This window comes from Schistocerca americana, chromosome 11, assembly GCF_021461395.2.
Source record: "Schistocerca americana isolate TAMUIC-IGC-003095 chromosome 11, iqSchAmer2.1, whole genome shotgun sequence".
In the NCBI taxonomy this organism is placed as follows: Eukaryota; Metazoa; Arthropoda; class Insecta; order Orthoptera; family Acrididae; genus Schistocerca; species Schistocerca americana.
Window position 1 is genome coordinate 155,408,549 of NC_060129.1, and position 19,417 is coordinate 155,427,965.

At 41.0% G+C, this 19,417-nt stretch overlaps 1 protein-coding gene across 2 annotated transcripts in view; it reads left to right on the forward strand.

The window, feature by feature from the left end:
• Positions 1–1,586: 1,586 nt before the first annotated feature.
• Positions 1,587–19,417, forward strand: part of LOC124554069 (ankyrin-3-like) — a 52,289-nt gene continuing 34,458 nt past the window's right edge. Inside the window, exon 1 of one of the 2 annotated variants that reach the window (XM_047128113.1) lies at positions 1,587–1,661. The gene's annotated coding sequence lies outside the window, so the exon portion shown is untranslated. The other variant, XM_047128114.1, reaches the window with a different exon arrangement.

Here is a 19,417-nt window from a genome sequence, read left to right on the forward strand (position 1 = left end):
CGTCCCGCATTGCTCTTCCCATCAGTACATTTTCACGCACATATCTCAAGTAAAGGAATAGGTGCATTTTTATGGGGTCATCGTATTTTACACTTAGTTGATTGGAATCGAAAGAAGTCAGAAAACTCGGAAAGAAGAGCTGCTAGAGCAAAACGAAGCATGTGAGGAAGAGTAAGGTTTACTATTTGCTGCTGGAATCGCAGAGTGCTCGGAAAGCATTTTACATTATTGTTAACTTCCTTGAATTTCTGGTTTCCGAGAATTTATGTTTCAAAGGCGTTCATCTCGAAATGACTTTTTTGACATTTGCGTGCAATCTAACTCAAAAAGTACGGAACCGATCATTATGAAATTTGGTAGAATGATTCTTTATAAAATTATGATATATTTGAACCACCGTGTGAGATCATATCATGGTTTCAAGGGTATTTTTCTTTGCTTAACTAGAGAAAAACTATCCTGAAAATCGAAGTAAATTGTTCCAACGCCTGCAGACATATTAATATTCATTATTTTCACCTGCACTGAGCTTCATATTCTTAGAAAATAAGCTATTAATGTAAAATCAAAATCTTTTTGATTTCAGATGAAAATCGGAATGGCTGCACTGCACGCAATTGGAGAACTATACTCACAATCTTCAGCGGATATCACAGCCTAACTTTGTTAATTTTGGCTGAAATTATTCAATAAAATTCACAAAAACTGTTCGAAATATGTATTAAGTGATATAAAAATTGCTTATAATTCTGATTAAATCTTCCCACCCCAAAAGAATCTCGACAATTCGGTGTCAAACAGCTTCCTCGTGTGGTTTCCCCCCTCAATCACAAGATTATCGACATCTTTATACACTTTCAGGCGCGAATGCCTTCTCCTCCAACAGGAAGAATATAGAAAAGGCCAAGGACTGTTTGGAACAGCGAGAGAAATGTGGCAGTCAAGATCTTCTCAATTATGTAACTCTACAAATCTGGTCATCAATTGTAGGGCGCATCGCTGGACCGGGACCACTGTCACGGCTGGACGCAGTGCTGACGGCGAGTGCGAGGCGCCTCCAGAGGGCGAGTAATTGTCTGTCCGGGGTGCGTATGTCGGAGAAGGAAAGGCCACTGAAATGAACACCTCGTGGTGGGCAAGTACGTCGCTGCCGGGAAATGGAGTGGACAGAGGCTGGGAACGAACAGCATCTGATGTGGCCCCCGTGGCTTTCTGCTAGTCAGAGGTTCCAGCCACTCTGTTCCGCGATCGCTTATCTTAGTCTCTGCAGTTTGGGGCTTCGTGCGATGGTCGAAAGAAGGGACCGTATTTCACGGTGAAACAGTTTAGAAATACCGAATGCATCACTTTGCATTACGGTGCCAGAATGGCCACTGGGCGACAGAATACGCGTTATGAATTGACTTACAGCCTTTGCGTAAGAGCAAGAATTCTTAGTGTTTCGGCTAAGATCACATGGCAGAAATATTTCGAACGTCAGACCTAGGCAAGGGTTATCGTTGTCGGTGATGAGGGGGGAGGGGGAAGGAGTGGGGGAGGGAGGGGGTCTCGAGGAAAACTGCGGACAGAGTGGGTGGGAGGCGGCAGCCCAGTCCAGGACAAGAAGCGAGTCCCGCTGGCGACCACCACTGCACTGGCTGCCGCGGCGCCCGACCTGTCTGGTGAGTCTCCACGTACTCCTGCCATCAACGTACGGTAGGTGTATACTGTGCGTCTAACTTCCCTCAATTTGACATTCTTGTGTTCTCAGTGTTATCCACACTTAAAAGCGGCGGGTATGAAAGCGGGGGAAAACTAAAGGGAGACTGAGATGTTTTTCACTTTTCCCAACTATTTTCCTCTACCTGTAGCGCGACAGCTCTTATTATGAACTCCTGTATTGTCTCACGTCAGCTATGATCTTTAGTAAATACACCTTCTTACAGCACAATGTAAATAATGGTGCTGCCAGCATTAGTTATTATTGTACGGAGTTGGATGGTTTGGATACAGGTTTCAGAACGAATGTTGCTTTTGATGTATGCTTGTCGGACCTAAATGACAACTGAAGCAGGCGAGGCTTCCGCAATGAAATTTTCACTGCGCAAAAGAGTGTGAGTAATATGAAACTACCTGGCAGAGCACTTTCCCTTGAAAGGCAAATGTCCCGAATTCCAGTCTCGGTCCGGCACACGGCTCTGATCTGCCAGGACGTTTCAGGCGACAGTTGCTGGAACACTTCTACAGAGTGGTAATGTACGTAACATCTATCTGCCAGCTGGAAGAAATTCAGATGCTCTGGGTTCATAAATGTTTTTACTAAACTAAGTAACAACATGGAGGAAAGTTGGATGTTGAATTTATGTAGAGGCTGATTCCAAAAGTTTACTCAGCAACGTTGTGCACAACAGCAGGTGTTCGAAACGACGACTAAGTGGAACGCCTGCAGCCTTATCTGTGCAAGTACGTGACATACACGATGCCACATATCGCAGTCACTAGATCGAATGGGGAGACCAATTTGCATGTCTCCTGCGCTCCCCTCATCGGACGCCTCTTAATGTTTTTTATCTCTTGTCATATCAACAACATCGTCTACATGACACGGTGTCTGTAGAAGTTCAGTTTCGTTAACACATGTTGCCGTAAAATTTACAGTCCGTCACTCAAGTTGGATGGCGTCACTTTATTTGATGTCACACTTTTGAGAACGTGTGTTTAGGTCCTGACATTAAATAATTTGTGCAATACTTAATCAGTTTATTACTTCCCATTCGCTCAAGCACCAAGTCGGTACACACTCACGTTTTATATCAAAGTCTGCACCATTGCTGTAGTTCAAAATCTCACTCTATTTCTGGGACCATATAACTGTTTTATTTCGTACACATCCTCTCTTTGTGTAACTTATACTCGTGTTCTGTAACAACTATTGGTACCTTCTCGTACTTCCCTTGTCTTCATCCTTCTTCTTGATAATTTTATATCGTTTCCGTCGATACACAGCTGAAATTTAAGTTCTTGGACCTTTTCTCTTTCCTCCTCCTTGTCTTCGGACTTTTCTTCCCCGTCGATAGTTTCGAAACGAATAGTGTGATCTCCTCCTACATTTTAGTACTGTAATGCGATAGTGCTGCTGTGTTAATATGCTGGCTACTTAACCTCTTCCTTAGTCTCTGGGTGCTCAAACTACTTCAACTCCCTGCGTGCTATAGTTCTTTTCCCTCCGACTATTACTTTTCCTACTCATAAAACAAGACTTCCATTCTGCCCACCTTTACACAGCCTCACACCTGGTTCAGCTAACTCGCTTTCGTCTTCACAAAATTTGCACAGGTTAAAATTCTCATATCGGACTAAAGTATTCTCGTTTACGCACAGAGCAATAGGAATCTTATACACACTGCGTTTAATTTAGTTTAAGATCAGTAATGCCTACTTGTGTTGGTAACACGTAATTATTGCATGTCTGAGACCTCACTTTAAAGTCGCTAGACGGCGATATAGTTTTATGAGGATTAACAACAAGAGTGTGCCATTTAAGGGACCTCGCGCGACATTTTCTCCCATTCCGAGGCAGTTTCATTCCTGCGACACCCTATGATTTCTGTTATGAAGGTCTGACTCCACCAGTGTAGAAATGATGCCGTTAATGCCACAACTAATTGTCTGCTCTGTAGAGCTTTGGGCTCACAGAGTGGAAGAATTTGACAACTTCGCAAAATATACAGCGGGATATTTAATTTTGCTTACCTCTGCAATCGTTCAGTTTCTGAGCTTCGGTAGTGTTTTCTCTATACAGAACTCGTTGCAAAAGGCAAACAGTGCGGCTGGTAAGAAGGTTTGGTCAGTCACACAAATCAGTATTCTATCCGAACCACATTCTCATAGACTTTTGAAAGGAATTGAAGGACTCTAATAGGTCTGTAACTAATTTCGCTTATCTGGATTTTTACAGATCTCTGTTTCCAAACTTCATTGAAGTCTGTCACCAAGTACGACCCCAGTCATTAAATGATTACAAAGAGACTTAATCATATTCCTATCAACTCTGGACCAGATTAAAATAGAAATAAATCTAATGCGCCTGTACTGGGCTTGTTGCCACTTTGAAGAAGTAACCAGAGTCGGCATGGCAAAGATTGACACGGTAGCGGGTCTGACCCACACGGTAATCAGGTTATGAGGGAGCTATTTATTTTGGTAGGTACCTACTACGACGATGTGGCACTGATAAACTGTTTTTCATAATTCCTTAGTTTCTCGTCGTAATAAATTATGCTTAGTTTTCTCCACACATTCCCCATCCACAAAATTAGTAGGAATTACCTCCTAGCTCAGATACTAAGTACGCACTTGGTTACAGCAGTTATAGCTGTATGGCGCTCTACTTAGCGACTACGATAGGTCGACCATTATCAGTAGAAGGCCAGAAAGGGCTGAAAACTGTACCTCTGATTGCAGATAAACTGAGGAAGGAATGAGGTAACAAGTCCGCATGAGCGCTTTACATTATGTCCAGAACACACGTGATCACACTCCCATGCATGTATTGACCAGGTATGTAAGCGTACTTTAGCATTTGTGTGTAGTTGTTGTAGTAATGGTGGTAGTAGTAGTAGTAGTAGTTGTTTATTAGTAGATCACTATTTACAGGCATATCGGACACGTCCTGGTATTACAATCTAGGAACGATAAAATAAGATAATTCACATATAGAGACATTTGTAGGCTTATAGGTCTAGAATGGCAAGAGCGTGACAAATAGTTAGCAGTGGCCTTATAGTAGGAATAAACCTAGCATTTATCGGAGATGATTTACGGATACCACGAAAATCTAAATTAGGGTGGGAGAATGAAGAGCGGACCATCCACCCTCCCGAATACAAGGCCAGTCAGTTTAAGACAGTGCTAGCTAATTCGGTTTATCCCTTGCGTACAGTACTTCAGGCGGCAGGGAACTCGGTTTGAGGGGTAAGCTACCACCTGAAACAGTTTACAACACAATACGAATTCATCAAACACACTCGATGTCTTGAAAAATTACAGAATTATCTGTGTTACATGATAACAAAATTTGAATGTACTTATTACTCTGAGGTCATCTGGCAACATTACTCATGCTTCACAGCAGAGGTTGCTTCGAACTTTACACCGAGACAGGCATTTAGTTAAATTCAAACAGAATGAAATAATTTGTCAAAAAATGAAGGAATCATTAAGTGAAATTAAATGTATATGAAAGGAAGGGGAAACTACAGCCGTAATTCTTCCCGAGGGCATGCAGCTTTACTGTATGCTTAAATGATGATGGCGTCCTCTTGGGTAAAATATGCCATAGGTAAAATAGTCCCCCATTCAGATCTGCGGGCGGGGACTACTCAGGAGGACAGCGTTATCAGGAGAAAGAAAACTGCCGTTCTACGGATCGGAGAGTGGAATGTAAGATCCCTTAATCGGGCAGGTAGTTTAGGAAATTTAAAAAGGGAAATGGTTAGGTTAAAGTTAGATATAGTGGGAACTAGTGAGGTTCCGTGGCAGGAGGAACAACACCTCTGGTCAGATAACTACAGTGTTATCAACGCGAAATAAAATAGTGGTAATGCAGGAGTGGGTTTAATAACGAATAAAAAGAATTGGAGCTCTGGCAAGCTACTACCAACAGCATAGTGAACCCATTATTGTGGCCAAGATAAACACGAAGCCCACGCCTATCTCAGTAGTATAAGTTTGTATGCTAACTAGATCCGCAGATGATGAAGAGATTGATGAAATGTATGATGAGATAAAAGAAATTATTTAGACAGTGAAGGCAGACGAAAATTTAATAGTCATGGGTGACTGGGATTCGATAGTAGGAAAAGGAAGAGAAGGAAACGTAGTAGGTGAATATGGAATGGGGGTAAGGAATGAAAGAGGAAGCCATCTGGTAGAATTTTGCACAGAGCATAACTTAATCATAGCTAACACTTGGTTCAAGAAGCATGAAAGAAGGGTGTATACATGGAAGAGGCCTGGAGATACTGGGAGGTTTCAGATAGGTTATATAATGGTAAGACAGAGATTTAGGAACCAGGTTTTAAACTGTAAGACATTTCCATCGAGCAAATGTGGACTCTGAACACAATCTATTGGTTATGAACTGTAGACTAAAACTGAAGAGACTGCAAAAACGTGGGAATTTAAGGAGATGGGACCCGCATAATCGGACAGAACCAGAGGTTGCAGAGAGTTTCAGGGAGAGCATTAGGGAACGATTCACAAGAATGGAGGAAAGAAATACAGTAGATGAAGAATGGGTAACTTTTAGAGATGAAATAGTAAAGGCAGCAGAGGATCGAGTAGACAAAAAGACGAGCGCTAGTAGAAACCCTTGGGTAACAGAACAAATATTGAATTTAATTGATGAAAGGAGAAAATATAAAAATGCAGTAAATGAAGCAGGCAAAAAGGAATATAATGTCTCAAAAATGAGATCGATATTAAGTGCAAAATGGCTAAGCAGGGATAGCTATAGGACAAATGCAAGGATGTAGAGACATATATCACTAGGGGTAAGATAGGTACTGCCTATAGGATAATTAAAGAGACCTTTGGAGGAAAGAGAACCACTTGTTTGAATATCAAGAGCTCAGATGGAAACCCAGTTGTAAGCAAAGAACGGAAAGCAGAAAGGTGGAAGGAGTGTACAGAGGGTCTATACAAAAGCGATGTACTTGAGGACAATATTATGGAAATGGAAGAGGATGTAGATGAAGATGAAATGATAGATATGATACTGCGTGAAGAGTTTGACAGAGCACTGAAAGACCTGAGTCGAAACAAGGTCCCAGGAGTAGACAACATTCCATTAGAACTACTGACGGCCTTGGGAGAGCCAGTCCTGACAAAACTCTACCATCTGGTGAGCACGATGTATGACACTGGCGAAATACCCACAGACTTCAAGAGAATATAATAATTCCAATCCCAAAGAAAGCAGGCGTTAAAAGATGTGAAAATTACCGAACTATTAGTTTAATAAGTCACAGCTGCAAAATACTAACGCGAATTCTTTACAGATGAATGGGAAAACTAGTACAAGTCGATCTCGGAGAAGGTCAGTTTGGATTCCGTAGAAATGTTGCAACACGTGAGGCAATACTGACCCTACACTTATCTTAGAAGATAGATTAAAGAAAGGCAAATCTACGTTTCTAGCATTCGTAGACTTAGAGAATGCTTTTGTCAATGTTGATTGGAATATTCTCTTTCAAATACTGAAGGGGGCAGGGGTAGAATAGCGAAAGGCTATTTACAATTAGTACAGAAACCAAATGGCAGTTGTAAGAGTTGAGGGCCATGAAAGGGAAGCAGTGGTTGGGAAGGGAGTGAGACAGGGTTGTAGCCTATCCCCGATGTTATTCAATCTGTATATTGAGCAAGCAATTTCCGTAATCTCCTTCGGAAACTTAGAGTGCAGTTTTATTCCTTTACTTAAAATTATGCTTATTTTTTCTTGCTAAAGTAAGTTCCGTCTTCATCTTGTTCCAGCTCTTCGGACAGTAAAAGCGAATATCTATCATGTGTACAACTTGTTTGTAAATGTACACACACGGTGCACTTAAGACCCCAGTGTTTTGAACAGATCTTTGCCAATCACCTCCAGTTCTACGCTTGGTTACTTATGATATGACACTTTTCTGCAGTTTTGAAAATTGTGTTCGTATTTTGTACATTTGATTCCCAGAAGAGAATATTATAATCAAGATTTGAGCGTACATATGAACAGTATGTAACTACAAGATGCTGGCTGTTATACACTGAAGAGTCGAAGAAACTGGTAGCGTGCAGGGCTCCCTCGACTGCGCAGAAGTGCCGCAACACGACGTGCCACAGACTCGACTAATGTCTGAAGTAATGCTGAAGGGGATAGACACCATGAATCCTGCAGGGCTGTCCATAAATCCGTAGGAGTACGAGAGTGTGGTGATCTAAACAGCACGTTGCAAGGCATCCCAGATATGCTCAATAATGTTCATATCTGGAATTGTCCTGCTGGAATAGGACAACCCCGTAGGAATGCACAACGGACATGAATCGGTGGAGGTGAGCAGACAGGATTCTTACGCACACGTCACCTGGTAGTGTCGGATGTAGATATATGTGGGGTTCCATATCACTCCAACTGAACACGACCCACACTATTACAGAGCCTGAACGAGCTATAACAGTCCCCTGCTGAAATGCCGGGTCCATGAATTCATGAGCTTGTCTCCATAATCGTACTCGTCCGTCCGCTCGATATAATCTGAAATGAGACCCACCCGACCAGGCTACAAGTTTCCAGTCGTCAGCAACACAGTTTCGGTATTGAGAGGTCCAGGCGAGACGAAAATCTTTGTGTTGTGCAGTCATCAAGGTTACACAAGCGAGCCTTCGGCTCAGAAAGGCCGTATCAATCACGTTTCGTTGAATGGTTCGCTCACTGACACTTGCACTGAAATCTGCAGAAATTTGGGGAATGGTTGCACTTCTGTCAAGATGAAAGATTCTATTCAGTCATCATTGGTCCCATTCTTCCAGGATCTTGTTCCGGCAGTGATGTAGCATATTTGATGTTTTACTGGTCTCCCGGTATTCACGGTAGGCTCGTGAGATCGTCGTACTGGAAAACCCCCACTTCATCGCTGCCTCGGAGATGCTGTGTCCATCCCTCGTGCGCCGACTGTAACTTCACGTTCAAACTCACTTGACTCTTGATGAAGTGCCATTGTAGCATTAGTAACCGATGTAAAAAGTCCGTCAGACACTTGTTGTCTTATGTAGGCGTTGACGACCACAGCTCTGTATTCTGCTTTTTTGAAGTATCTCTGTATTTGGTTACATATGCCTATACCAGTTTCTTTGGTGCTTCAGTGTATAATGACGGCGGGTCCCTAAGGGAATAGGATGCTGAATACATCACGTAGCAAGTACCTTTCGCTGTTCAACTGAGATTCAGTATTCATCCCTAGAAGCTTTTCATTTGCTACATTGTCTATAGAGGTGCCACTACATTTAAATGAATAGGATCACTTTCCCTCTTCAAACTGAAATTCATGACGTTTGTTCTCTTTATGTTAAATGTCACATTATTGCTTATTTTCCGATTGTAAAACTCCTTAAGGGCCTTGTTTGCTCCCTCTACAAGGAGTTCCCTAGTTTTCTCAGAGATCAGCAAAGATGTTATTTCTCCATGACTGTCACTAGTGGGAAGAGTATTGTTCCTAAAATGCTACCCTCAGGCACTCTTGCATTAATATGTTTTGACTCTGATAAATGCTTTACTAAGACCTTAGGCTTATTTGAGGTATGTGTTATCTGTATGATTTTTACGCTGTGTGATAGGTATGGACAGAACCAGTCACTAGCTACTGCTCTTATCACTAATGTTTGTACCTTATTTAGTAGAATGTCATGGTCAACAGTATCACAAGCAATCGAATCATCTAAAAACTACGTGTGACACACTTATCTTTGTCAAGAGCATTAAGTTATGATTACACTATGGCTCATTCTATACTCCTACTACTTCGAGAGTCAAACAATTATTCACTTAAAATGTATTTATTCAAGTAACTCATTAATCTTTCATAAATGTTCATATTTTCCAGAATGGTCACAACAGCGCAATGGGCCACTAATTTTCTATACTGTCTGCTTACCTCTCTTTAGCAGGGGTGCAAATCTTGCCTGTTTTAAACATTCTGGAAATTTCCCTGATATTAAGAACTCGTCTGTCGTGTGTATTAAGGGAGCATGTACACTCTCTACGCAGCGTTTCAGTACACACATTGTTACTTCATCTAATCCTTTTGACCTTTCATATTTTAGTTTTGCATAGTTTTACTAGCTTCTTGCTCTGTTGCTCTAGCAACAAAAGTGTACTTATGACTTTTTGCCGCAGTTAGCAACGTTTTTAAATCTTTCGCCGCGTGCGATAAAGATTTAATAATTCTGGCGCATTATGACTGTTTTTAATGTAACTGAGGTGCAGAAGCATTTGGAAAGATTTCTTAACAACTGCTGTTATCCATTTATTTTTGTGAAACATTTTTAGTGATTTGGGTGCTTTTCAAAAGGTCTTTTGAAAATTCAATTTAAATGATGTTGAGAATATAGACGATTTTACATTTACATTCGTTTCTCATTACAATTCATCCCAGGTTTGGTTTGCTGGTTCTTTTGGAAAACCTTGTACTTTGATTTCTGATAAATATGTTTCATAAGTTTGGAGTTTAGGGAATTTTCCATACCCGATTTTACTGTTATTTGACAGAAACGCTCTGATAATCTAAGATCTTGTACAGCTATTTCACACTTTTCTCTGTCTATACTTTTGGCCACATGGTCAATCACTGATCCCTTTGTTGTAGTAGCCATTGTTGTACTATTGACCAACTGGGACATCCCTAAACTCTGAAGGATGTTTGTGGGGATGCTACTAGTTTCTCTTGTGATACTCGTCTTCATGTTTATGTCTTCACACAACAATATGTAGACTATTCTACTTGAGATTTTAGCTGGTACTTCTGTTAATTTATTGAGGAAAATGGCCACACTATCACCAGGAGATCGAGATAAACACATACATATTGATTAATTTCTTGGCCATTAAATAGCCGATGTAGCAGAGTTTTTCTGTACTTATCGTGCTAAGGTCATATCTTGCTTCGAATTCTGATCCTTTTCTGAAATAAATACATGACAGTCCGCCATATGAAGTAGTCATACAATAAGTCTATCCTTTCATCCAACGAAAATACTGCATGTTCTATATCTGTGACTCTACACAAATTCTAAGTGACGCCCCCAGTAGCTGAGTGGTCAGCACGACAGACTGTCAATCCAAAGGCCCGGGTTCGATTCCCAGCTGGGTCGGAGATTTTCTCCGCTCAGGGACTGAATGGTGTGTTTTCTTAATCATCATCATTTCATCCCCATCGACGCGCAACTCGCCGAAGTGGCGTCAAATCGAAAGACTTGCACCAGGCGAACGGTCTACCCGACGGGAGGCGCTCGTCACACGACATTTCATTTCAGTGACAGAAAGTATTGTACAGTTGAAAGATTACATTCAAGATAAAATATCTGTATTTTATTTTGTATCTATTACATGTTTATTTCTTATTCAATCTACCCATCTAATCTTCTGCATCCTCCTGTTGCACCACATTTCAAAATGTACCATTATCTCCTTGTCTGAACTATTCATCCTCCACGTCTCACTTCCAATTACGGCTGCACTCGTAACAGATACCACTAACTGGCACTTAAATTGATATCAGATCTTAATCGATTCCTTCTTCTCAGTAATTCTTTTCGTGATGTTCCAGTCAGCATTTTATATCCCATCTACATTGGCAATCAACAATTATTTTCCTCTCCGTATAACAAAGCAACTGCTTTTACTTACTCATTTCCTAGCCTAATTCTCTAGTCATCACTTCATATAATTCGACGACATTTCAGAACTATTGTTACACTTTTATTGATGCTCATTTTACACCCTATTTTCAAGACTGTATCCATTATGTTCAACTGATCTTTCAAATCATTTGTTATTTATGACATAATTACAGTTTCGTCAGATAACCTTAAATTTTACAATTCCTCTCCCTTAGTTTTTTATTTCCTTGCTCAATTTGTCCTTGGTTTCTTCACAAGACACTCAATGTGCAGTTCAATTACGTACGCTAAAGACTTCAAAGCTATCGTTTCATGTCCTTATAACTGCAGTTCAATTTCTGTACAAGGTGTAGATAACGTTCCATTTCCTTTTTTTTACTTCTAATACAACACAATTAGAAGTAATTCTAATACAATTAGACCCCCCCCCCCCATGAACCATGGACCTTGCCGTTGGTGGGGAGGCTTGCGTGCCTCAGTGATACAGACAGCCGTACCATAGGTGCAACCACAATGGAGGGGTATCTGTTGAGAGGCAAAACAACGCGTGGTTCCTGAAGAGGGGCAGCAGCCTTTTCAGTAGTTGCAGGGGCAACAGTCTGGATGATTGACAGATCTGGCAATTTTGGAATTGCAAACGGTTGAAAACAAGGGAAAACTACAGCCGTAATTTTTCCTGAGGGCAAGCAGCTTTACTGTATGGTTAATGATGATGGCGTCCTCTTGGGTAAAATATTCCAGAGGTAAAATAGTCCCCCATTCAGATCTCCGGGCGGCGACTACTCAAGAGGACATCATTATCAGGAGAAAGAAAACTGGCGTTCTACAGATCGGGCAGGTAGGTTAGAAAATTTAAAAAGGGAAATGGATAGGTTAAAGTTAGATATAGTGGGAATTAGTGAAGTTCGGTGGCAGGAGGAACAAGGCTTTTGGTCAGGCGAATACAGGGTTATAAATACTAAGTGAAGTAGGGGTAATGCAGGAGTAGATTTAATAATGAATAAAAATAGGAATGTGGGTAAGCTACTACAAACAGCATAATGAACGCATTATTTTGACCAAGATAGACTCGAAGCCCACGCCTACTACAGTAGTACATGTTTATATGCCAACTAGCTCTTCAGATGACGAAGAACTTGAAGAAATGTATGACGAAATAAAAGAAATTATTCAGATAGTGAAGGGAGACGAAAATTTAATAGTCATGGGTAACTGGAATTCGGTAGTAGGAAAAGGGAGAGAAGGAAACGTAGTAGGTGAATGTGGATTGTGCCTAATAAATAAAAGAGGAAGCCACCTGGTAGAATTTGGCACAGAGCATAACTTAATCATAGCTAACACTTGGTTCAAGAATCACATAAGAAGATTTATACATGGAGGAAGCCTGGAGATACTGGCAGATTTCAGATACATAATATTAAGGTAAAACTGAGATTTAGGAACCAGGTTTAAATTGTAAGACATTTACAGGGGCAGATGTAGACTCTGACCACAATCTATTGGTTATGAACTATAGATTAAAACTGAAGAAACATCAAAAACGTGGGAATTTAAGGAGATGGGAGACAGAACCAGGGGTTGCAGAGAGTTTCAGGGAGAGCATTAGGGAACGATTCACAAGAATGGAGGAAAGAAATACAGTAGATGAAGAATGGGTAACTTTTAGAGATGAAATAGTAAAGGCAGCAGAGGATCGAGTAGACAAAAAGACGAGCGCTAGTAGAAACCCTTGGGTAACAGAACAAATATTGAATTTAATTGATGAAAGGAGAAAATATAAAAATGCAGTAAATGAAGCAGGCAAAAAGGAATATAATGTCTCAAAAATGAGATCGATATTAAGTGCAAAATGGCTAAGCAGGGATAGCTATAGGACAAATGCAAGGATGTAGAGACATATATCACTAGGGGTAAGATAGGTACTGCCTATAGGATAATTAAAGAGACCTTTGGAGGAAAGAGAACCACTTGTTTGAATATCAAGAGCTCAGATGGAAACCCAGTTGTAAGCAAAGAACGGAAAGCAGAAAGGTGGAAGGAGTGTACAGAGGGTCTATAAAAAAGCGATGTACTTGAGGACAATATTATGGAAATGGAAGAGGATGTAGATGAAGATGAAATGGTAGATATGATAATGCGTGAAGAGTTTGACAGAGCACTGAAAGACCTGAGTCGAAACAAGGTCCCAGGAGTAGACAACATTCCATTAGAACTACTGACGGCCTTGGGAGAGCCAGTCCTGACAAAACTCTACCATCTGGTGAGCAAGATGTACGAGGCAGGCGAAATTCCCTCAGACTTCAAGAAGAATATAATAATTCCAACCCCAAAGAAAGCAGGTGTTGACAGATGTGAAAATTACCGAACTGTCAGTTTAATAAGTCACAGCTGCAAAATACTAACGCGAATTCTTTACATATGAATGGGAAAACTAGTAGAAGCTGACCTCGGGGAAGATCAGTTTGGATTCCGTAGAAATATTGGAAGACGTGTGGCAATACTCACCCTACGACTTATTTTAGAAGCTAGATTAAGGAAAGGCAAACCTACGTTTCTAGCATTTGTAGAATTAGATAAAGCTTTTGACAATGTTGACTGGAATACTCTCTTTCAAATTCAGAAGGTGGCAAGGGTAGAATATAGGGAGCGAAAGGCTATTTACAATTTGTATAGAAACCAAATGGCAGTTATAAGAGTTGAGGGGCATGAAAGGGAAGCAGTGGTTGGGAGGGAGTGAGACAGGGTTGTAGCCTCTCCCCGATGTTATTCAATGTGTATATTGAGCAAGCAGTGAAGGAAACAGAAGAAAAATTCGGAGTAGGTATTAAAATCCATAGAGAAGAAATAAAAACTTTGAGGTTCGCCGATGACATTATAATTCTGTCAGAGACAGCAAAGGACTTGGAAGAGCAGTTGAACGGAATGGGCAGTGTCTTGAAAGGAGGATATAAGATGTACATCAACAAAAGCAAAAAGCAAAACGAGGATAATGGAATGTAGTCGAATGAAGTCGGGTGATGCTGAGGGAATTAGTTTAGAAAGTGAGACACTGAAAGTAGTAAAGGAGTTTTGCTATTTGGGGAGCAAAATAATTGATTATGGTCGAAGTAGAGAGGATATAAAATGTAGACTGGCAATGGGAAGGGAAGCGTTTCTGAAGAAGAGAAATTTGTTAACATCGAGTATAGATTTAAGTGTCAGGAAATCGTTTCTGAAAGTATTTGTATGGAGTGTAGCCATGTATGGAAGTGAAACATGGACGATAAATAGTTTGGACAAGAAGAGAATAGAAGCTTTCGAAATGTGTTGCTACAGAAGAACGCTGAAAATTAGGTTGGTAGATCACATAAGTAATGAGGAGGTGTTGGATAGGATTGGGGAGAAGAGAAGTTTGTGGCACAACTTGACTAGAAGAAGGGATCGGTTGGTAGGACATGTTCTGAGGCATCAAGGGATCACCAATTTAGTATTGGAGGGCAGCGTGGAGGGTAAAAATCGTAGTGGGAGACCAAGAGATGAATACAGTAAGCAGATTCAGAAGGATGTAGGTTGCAGTAGGTACTGGGAGATGAAAAAGCTTGCACAGGATAGAGTTGCATGGAGAGCTGCATCAAACCAGTCTCAGGACTGAAGACCACAACAATAACAGCAATACAATCAGGAACTGAGAAGAGACAATTCCAAATCTAGGAACGCTTCGCTCCTGAAATGACATACGGTACATTGCTTCTAGAAGAGGAGAAAATTCTTTCGCATACTCTAAATAGAAACAGATTGACATTCTGTCAGATCCAGTAGCTATTCCTCTGTAGAGTGATTTCAGTAGTTTTTGTGCCCAATGGACGTTTATTTCGGAATATGTCATTCAGGCGTTCGCTTGACGAATTAAATAAGGAACCACTGTAAGATCTTCCTCAGAGAAACAATTTTGGAAAAAAGTGTAGTATGTCGGTTATCTCTGTCATCCCCCATTTCGATGCCGTAATGTGGGGACTTATCACTTTAATATTTTCACTGACCTAACAGAAGGATACAACTACTCAGCATTTTATTTGAAGTCAGCAGATGTAATGTATCTTTCCAATTCGTTGAATCATACAGCTTATTTTCTTTTGTCCACAGGACTTGCAGAACAGTAGAATTGAGTTGCTTCATTAAATAATTTATTTTTCCAATTTTGGAGTTCTGTACTGAGAGTAGAAAACTTCGTATTACGCTACTGTCAAAAGAATTCGCGAATTTACATATAACAAAACTTTCGGTTCGGTGTTCAAAGGAGATAAATCCTAAGCTGTAAATTTTTTTTACAAATGAGTCTCTTCCCTACCTTCTGGCAGCGGTGTCTGGACGTCGCAAGGCCGGAATATCTGACCTGCACTGCGGGCTGACTCGCCTTTATGTGCCACAGAGGTTAGTCGCACTCTAGTGTTTTAATGTCCCGGTACGCAGATAAGAAATGATCCATTTGTCTAACAATTTATAGGATGTTTAGCGGAGTATTGAGAAATGGACTGAACAATCAAAACCGTAGGGCTAATAAAGTGGACTAACACAATCGAATTACAGTTCATCATTCATAAATATTTATTGATATTACTGAAATATCTGTGAATGGTGATCTCACTTCATTGTGGATTCAAAGGAAAGTCATTAACAAATAATCATAAATAAAGTGCAGAAGTACAGCGTAAATGCAGAACATATGCTTGCAGATTTCTTTTTTCTCAAAGCGGTAATTATCAAAACTGTGTGCAAACATTTCAAAAAATTTTGATCCTTCACACGATGCAAAACATCGTTCACTGCTCACATGCAACCAATAACACAGCTGTAGCAAAATAATCTACAGGGTCAGAATTATTCAACTGTATGAGAAAAATCGCGAATTAGTCACAAGCTGTCGGGCGTGCAGCATGTGAATATCACTACTGATATTCGTCCATGGGTTATGAGACGTTCGATATGCCTGCCATCATTGGTGATGATGTGGCGCAGACGAATAGGGAAATTCTGCATGACTCGCTGAAGTGTAGGAACGTCGATGCTGTCGATGACCTGCTGAATGGCTGTCTTCATTTAAGCAGTGGTCTCGGGGTTACTGCTGTACACCTTGTCTTTAATATAGCCGCACAATGAGGAGTCGCATGTGATCAGGTCCGGAGAATATGGCGGCCAGTAGAGACCCTTGAGACCCCAGAGCCAGAATGCGGTCCCCAAAGCGCTTCTCCAGGACATCAGACACTCTCCTGCTTCGATAGTATCGAGCTCTGCCTTGCATGAATCACATCTTGTCGAAATCAGGGTGTCTTTGGATAATGGGGATGAAATCGTTTTCCAAACCCTGCACGTACCGTTCGGTAGTCACCGTGCCATCGACGAGTATCGCAACGATTATTACGTGACCCGTTGAGGGTGGAGAGATTTCTCGACTGCGGAGTGCGGATTCTCAGTCCCCCAAATGCGCTTGTTTTGCTTATCGACGAATCTACGCAAATTAAAGTGGGCTTCGTCGCTAAAGCAAACCAAACGCATGCGGATATTAATTCCCATCATGGCCCGTGGCTAACCGTGCAGTTTTAACGTCCTAAAGCAAACCGTTGGCAAGTTATGGCGATTTTATTGCCGGCCGCGGCGGTCTAGCGGTTCTAGGCGTGCAGTCCGGAACCGCGCGACTTCTACGGTTGCAGGTTCGAATCCTGCCTCGGGCATGGATGTGTGTGATGTCCTTAGGTTAGTTAGGTTTCAGTAGTTCTAAGTTCTAGGGGACTGATGACCACAGATGTTAAGTCCCATAGTGCTCAGAACCATTTGAACCATTTTTTTTTTTTTTTTGCGATTTTATTTCATTCATTTCAATAATATTGCAAGTTCGTTTCTGCCTTGGTTCTCACTAGTACGAAGCTAGAGGTCCAACAAGTGTTCCAAAATAAATCATCGAAACTATATTTATAGTATTCGAAATCCTGCAGGAAGCGTGGGGCAGAGCTCAGTAAATTAATTGGAGTCCAGCGCTCTGCATCCAGACAGAGTTCGCGTTAACTCGCCGACCAGATCTGTCTACAGGTATACCTCTCGTGAGAGAACCGGAACGACACTCCGAGACAGAAAGCTGCTGAAACTCGAACGACGGAACACCAAATACCGAATGAACCGAAAGACGCAAAGAGAACAGGCGCAGTGGTCCACGCCCTTCCACATTCTCTGTGGCATCGCCCAACACTGACTCAACGTTTAACACTGAGTAATATTCATATTTAAGGCTGTCCCACATACGTACTTTACATTAAATTCAAAATAGTTAAATTCAAAATAATCTTAGTCGCCACGGACATTTTGTGGTCACTCGAAGCATGAGCAGTGTGATATTACATAAGATATTAACAAAAACGTAAATCATATTCAAGTAAGTCGTTCTGTGCACACACAAAATATGCTACTTAGAGATATACGATTAACGTGTCGCTAATGTAAGAGGAGTGCCCACCCGCCATCTGTTCATTTGTTCTCTAAGAAGTTACATAAACTGGAGCTTTTCCTTTTTCATTTAGAATTTTCACTAAAGCCCATTTCCATAAATCAATAAACCTTGGATTAAATAGCATTCAACATCAGCTACAGTAATCATCATAGATTATGATTACGTTTGAATCTAAATATCTCAACCTTCCGCTTATCACGTGCAACTGTGGCAAGTTCAGAGTATTGGCACATTTAAAAATCCGTAATGCTACAAAACAGAGCAAGTTGCGTAAATGAAATCTGGTTTTTGTAGTGTTTAGCTTTGAGGTGACACCTCATATGCTACTACAGCTCGAAGAGTGTGTTAGTTGTTAATTGTCAGTGGTCTCTGACAATATCCGTAATCAAAAGTTTCGTAAATGTTGTAATAATTGTCACAAAATTGTGATCAATGTTGCGGTGCGCTCATTTCTTCACCAATATCTCTGTGATATCTTCGGTTTCATGATAGATTGCCCCCATTCGAGTCAGCACTCAGTTGCCACCATATACAGGGTATATCAAAAACATTTATCCTATTTGACACGTTTATATTTCTGTAACTAATAAACATACACAATGACTTTTGTGTTTTGATGAACGGAAAACTCAAAAAGTTTTTTTTTCATTCCTTCTGATAAGTGTTCATTATGCCGGCCTTGAAATGTACGGAATATGTGAATGCTGTATTCAGGTTGTTCCCACACTGCAGCGGGCATGTCTTGAGTTACAGCTTCCACAGCTGCTGTTAAGCGATGTCTCGGTTCATTCACTGTTGTTGGTAATGGAGGCACATGAACAGAGTCTTTCATAGTCAGGTCCGGTAACCTTGGAGGCAAGAATGTAAGGCTGAATTATTTGGTCCAGTGCGGCCGATCCATCGTTAGACTATCCTTTGATTTAAAAATTCCTGCACTTCCAGATGCCAGTGTGGCAGTGCCCCATCCTGTTGGTAAATGAAGTCGTTCGAATCAGTCTGCAACTGTGGGATAGGAACTTTCTCCACCATATCGAAATATGTACTTCTTGTAACAGTGTTCTAGGCCAAGGAAAATAGGACGTACATCTTTTACTGTTCTAACTGCACAAAACACATTCAATTTTCGAGAGCCTCTATCATGTTGTACAAGTTCATGTGGTTGTTCGCTACCCCATACTCTCACATAATAACGGTTCACCTCTCCATTTAAATGGAATGTTGCCTCGTCACTAAACACTAAGCGTGGAAGAAAACTTTCATCCTCCATCTTGCTAAGACCTAAATGATAGAACTCCACACGTTGTTGTTTGTCACCTTCTCGAAGAGCTTGCAGTGACTGAATTTTGTAAGGTTTCGTTCAAATGGTTCAAATGGCTCTGAGCACTATGGGACTTAAAATCTGTGGTCATCAGTCCCCTAGAACTTAGAACTACTTAAACCTAACTAACCTAAGGACATCACACACATCCATGCCCGAGGCAGGATTCGAACCTGCGACCGTATCAGTCGCGCGGTTCCGGACTGAGCGCC